The sequence below is a fragment of the Coturnix japonica genome, chromosome 28 (genome assembly GCF_054131305.1).
Source record: "Coturnix japonica strain WE chromosome 28, WE-NBRP24, whole genome shotgun sequence".
NCBI lineage: Eukaryota > Metazoa > Chordata > Aves > Galliformes > Phasianidae > Coturnix > Coturnix japonica.
The window spans coordinates 7,792,501-7,797,500 of record NC_140690.1 but is presented as its reverse complement, the minus strand read 5'-3'; positions in this window follow the sequence as shown (position 1 = coordinate 7,797,500).

The following is a 5,000-nucleotide window of genomic DNA, read 5'->3' as shown; positions in this document are numbered from 1 at the left end:
CTCTTCTCTTCTCTTCTCTTCTCTTCTCTTCTCTTCTCTTCTCTTCTCTTCTCTTCTCTTCTCTTCTCTTCTCTTCTCTTCTCTTCTCTTCTCTTCTCTTCTCTTCTCTTCTCTTCTCTTCTCTTTCTCCTCGTCGCCCGCGCGTGAGTAGGCCCGGCCCGGCCTCTGTCACGAAGAAGGGGGTCGCTTGCGTGGCCGGGGAGGGATGGGGGGGTCTGCGACGGGGTTGCGGGTATGCGGGTAGACCTGGCTGCCGGCCGGCGCCTTATCTTCCCGGCCCCGCGTCCGTCTTCCACCTTCCCCCCCCCCCCCCCCCAGTCCACACCGCACGAGCGGGAACCCGACCCGTACCCGACGGCGGCCCGCCTCCGCCTGCCCCCACCCCGGCCCTCGCCCACAACCCGCCCTCTCCCGGACGCATCTCGCCCGACCGGCCCGCGACCGTGTTTTTTTATTTGTTTGTTTGTCTTTGTTTTTTTTTTTTTTTTTTTTGTTTGGTCGGTCGGTCACTCGCTCGGTTATTTGTTTGGACCCGATTGGCCCGTTTGGTTTTTTTCTTTTCTTTCCTTTTTCCGCCGGGGTGCTCCTGACGGCTCGGCCCAATGGCGGCTCGACTCGGCGACCGGAGCCCGCCAAAACGCCTCGCCACCCCCCAGCCCCACCGCCACCACCTCCTCCTCCCGCCGAAAATCCCACGTACCGTTCCACCTCATCTGCCGGCTGGGAGAGAGGCTAGGCGCGAACCCCGCGGGGGACGCGGCCGCCTCCCGCCGGCCCACCTCTCGCCGCTGCCGTCTTCCCGCCGCTCTTTCGCCATCCCTCGCCACGCGGCCTGCCCGCAGTCCGGATATCCGGCCCGAACGGACCTTGGTGGGCGGGGCCCGCGCACGCGCCCACGCTCTTCCTGCAGAGCCGGGGAGGCGGGGGGGGGGCGGGGCGGCTTTTTCAAAATCTAAAAAAGGGGAAAGCAAAGAAGAACCCACGAGAAAAACAAACAAACAAACAAACAAACAAACAAACGGAAAATAATAAAACCGAGAGGGCGCGTGGGGGCACGGACAAACAATCGAACGGACCAAAGTACGAACGAACGGACGAACAAACAAACACGCAGACAAAAGGGCAAAACCGCGGTGGCGGTGGCGGGACGGCCAGCTTCAAGCAAGGCCGAACCGAGAAGCCCGGGTGCGCCCCGACCCGGCGAACAGCGGCCGGCTCATACGTGCACCCTGGTCGTTCCGCGGCTGCGGCCGAGTGGCGGCTCCGTGGCGCCTCCGGTGCTCCGGCACGGTCTACCCGGCTCCGAGCGGGCCGTGGTGCTCGGCGGCGGCTAGGCGTCGCTGCCCATGCGGCTCGACTAGGTCGGCACGGTCTACCCGGCTCCGAGAGGGCCGTGGTGCTCGGCGGCGGCGGCTAGGGGTCGCTGCCCATGCGGCTCGGCTAGGTCGGCACGGTCTACCCGGCTCCGGGCGGGCCGTGGTGCTTGGCGGCGGCGGCTAGGCGTCGCTGCCCATGCGGCTCGGCTAGGTCGGCACGGTCTACCCGGCTCCGAGCGGGCCGTGGTGCTCGGCGTCGGCGGCTAGGCGTCGCTGCCCATGCGGCTCGGCTAGGTCGGCACGGTCTACCCTGCTCCGTGCGTGCGCGAGGGCTCGGCGGCGGTCGCTAGGTGTCGCTGCACGTCTGCCAGCCCGTCCGTCAGCGACCCCTAGCGTCCGCGGCGGAGCAGGGTAGACCGTGCCGACGTGAGCAGGCCGCCGCTCAGCGACCCCTGGCCGCCGCCGCATGAGCTTCGGTCCGCTCGGAGCCGGGTAGACCGTGCCGACCAACTCGAGCCGGACGTGCAGCGACCGCTGGCCAGCGCGGAGGCTCGTGTGCGCCGGCACGGTCCAGCCTCTCCCGGCGGGCTCCGTTCGGTTCTGACGTTCCTCGGTGGTGTCCGGGGGGTCTCAGCCGCGGCGGCTCGAGTGCGCCGGCACTGCACAGCCCCTCCCTGCGGGCTCCGCTCGGCACGGACTTTCCTCGTCGGCGTCCGGCGATCTGAGCCGCGGCGGCTCGAGTGCGCCGGCACGGTCCAACCGCTCCCGGCGGGTTCCGCTCGGCTCGGACGCTCCTGGGCGGAGTCAGGCGATCTGAGCCGCGGCAGATCGAGTGCGCCGGCACGGTCCAACCGCTCTCGGCGGGCTCGGCTCGGCTCGGACGTTCCGCGGCGGCGTCCGGGGGGTCTCAGCCGCGGAGGCTCGGGTGCGCCGGCACGGTCCAGCCTCTCCCGGCGGGTTCCGCTCGGCTCGGACGCTCCTGGGCGGAGTCGGGCGATCTGAGCCGCGGCGGCTCGAGTGCGCCGGCACGGTCCAACCGCTCCCGGCGGGTTCCGCTCGGCTCGGACGCTCCTCGGCGGAGTCGGGCGATCTGAGCCGCGGCGGCACGGTCCAGCCTCTCCAGGCGGACTCAGCTCGGCTCGGACGTTCCGCGGAAGTGGCCAAGTGCCGCTCTTGTGGCTGCTCCGCTGCGCCGGCAATGTGTACCCGGCTCCGAGCGTCTCCGGGAGGTGGGGGGGGGGGGGTAGGGGGGGGGGGTTGGGGGGGGGGGGGGGGAGTAAGGGGGGGGCACGGCGTCGGCGGCTAGGCGTCGCTGCCCATGCGGCTCGACTAGGTCGGCACGGTCTACCCGGCTCCGAGCAAGCCGTGGTGCTCGGCGGCGGCGGCTAGGGGTCGCTGCCTATGCGGCTCGGCTAGGTCGGCACGGTCTACCCGGCTCCGAGCGGGCCGTGGTGCTCGGCGGCGGCGGCTAGGGGTCGCTGCCTATGCGCCTCGACTAGGTCGGCACGGTCTACCCGGCTCCGAGCGGGCCGTGGTGCTCGGCGGCGGCGGCTAGGGGTCGCTGCCTATGCGGCTCGACTAGGTCGGCACGGTCTACCCGGATCGGAGCGGGCCGTGGTGCTCGGCGGCGGCGGCCAGGGGTCGCTGCCTATGCGGCTCGACTAGGTCGGCACGGTCTACCCGGCTCCGAGCGGGCCGTGGTGCTCGGCGGCGGCGGCTAGGGGTCGCTGCCTATGCGCCTCGACTAGGTCGGCACGGTCTACCCGGCTGCGAGCGGGCCATGGTGCACGGCGGCGGCGGCTAGGGGTCGCTGCCTATGCGGCTCGACTAAGTCGGCACGGTCTACCCGGCTCCGAGCGGGCCGTGGTGCTCGGCGGCGGCGGCTAGGGGTCGCTGCCTAAGCGGCTCGACTAGGTCGGCACGGTCTACCCGGCTCCGAGCGGGCCGTGGTGCTCGGCGGCGGCGGCTAGGGGTCGCTGCCTATGCGGCTCGACTAGGTCGGCACGGTCTACCCGGCTCCGAGCGGGCCGTGGTGCTCGGCGGCGGCGGCTAGGGGTCGCTGCCTATGCGGCTCGACTAGGTCGGCACGGTCTACCCGGCTCCGAGCGGGCCGTGGTGCTCGGCGGCGGCGGCTAGGGGTCGCTGCCTATGGGCCTCGACTAAGTCGGCACGGTCTACCCGGCTCCGAGCGGGCCGTGGTGCTCCGCGGCGGCGGCTAGGGGTCGCTGCCTATGCGGCTCGACTAGGTCGGCACGGTCTACCCGGCTCCGAGCGGGCCGTGGTGCTCGGCGGCGGCGGCTAGGGGTCGCTGCCTATGCGGCTCGACTAAGTCGGCACGGTCTACCCGGCTCCGACCGGGCCGTGGTGCTCGGCGGCGGCGGCTAGGGGTCGCTGCCTATGCGGCTCGGCTAGGTCGGCACGGTCTACCCGGCTCCGAGCGGGCCGTGGTGCTCGGCGGCGGCGGCTAGGGGTCGCTGCCTAAGCGGCTCGACTAGGTCGGCACGGTCTACCCGGCTCCGAGCGGGCCGTGGTGCTCGGCGGCGGCGGCTAGGGGTCGCTGCCCGTGCGGCTTGCGTGTAGCTGCCAGGTCTACCCGCTTTCTGCTAGGCTTTGCCGCCCTGTGAGATGGGGGCGCTAAAGCTCCGGAGCTTGCTAGGGGGTCGCTGTTGTTTCTTACCTACCGTTACGTCGACGTAGAGCGCCGCTTACCCTCGGCGCCGCTGCCGGTAGTCGGCGCCGTTCTTTTCCGAAGCTGTTTTTTCTTACGCCTTCCGTTTTCGTCTGCAGGAGCGAGCGCGTGCTCGTCTCCAGAGGCGGCAACGAGTGGGCGCAGGCGAGCGCGGTTGACCGCCGGGCTGTGGAGTTTTTCGGTTGCGGCTTTCTGGTGCGCCGCTTGTTTCGCTCGGTCCGGTGGCCTCCGTCGGTCGGATGTTCGCTGCCCGTGTCGCAGTTCGGCCCCGGACTCTGGCGTTCGCTCGTTCCGCGAGCGGGGAACCCTCCAAAATCGGGGCGAAAGGCGAGAGAGTGAGCGTGGGCAGGCGTCTCCCCGCGCCGCGCTGCCATGGGAAGAGCCCCGAGGACGGAGGAAGGAAGGCAGACAGACAGGCAGAGGGAAGAAAAGGGCGCGGGCCGGCGTGCCGGGCGGCCAGCAGTCGGACGCAGAAGGGCCGGGGGCGTCCCCGGCGGGTCCCGCCGTCACGAGGGAAGGAGAAGGGGGACCCGGAGCTCGCTTGTCGCGGCGGCGGCGCCGCGTTCTCCCTTTCGCACCGCTCTCACTCGCATGCGGGAGCCCCGACCCGATCCACCGTGGCGCTCCTCGGGCGCGTCGGAGAGGCTTCCCGGCGGGCCGGCTCAATCCCGCTCCCCGTGTCGTTCGGGGCGGCGTGGGGCGGGCCGGTGTTCAGGCAAGGGCGAGCACCTCTCGGCGGACGTTGCCCACGCACACCCACACGCACGTGCGCGTGCGGTCTTTCCGCCGCGCCCGGGTGGAAGGGCTCGTGCCTTCCCCCACCGTCCCTCCTCTTCTACCTCACCGCACCCTTACCCCTCCCGTCCCCTCCCTGCTCCCCCCTTTCCGTCGATCGATGAGGCCATTCGGGTCGCGTCGGTGAGGGCCCCCGGCGGGCCGGCGCCTCTGCGTTCCCCGTCCCGGGGAAGCCGCTGCGGCGTCCGGTGTTCAGGCAC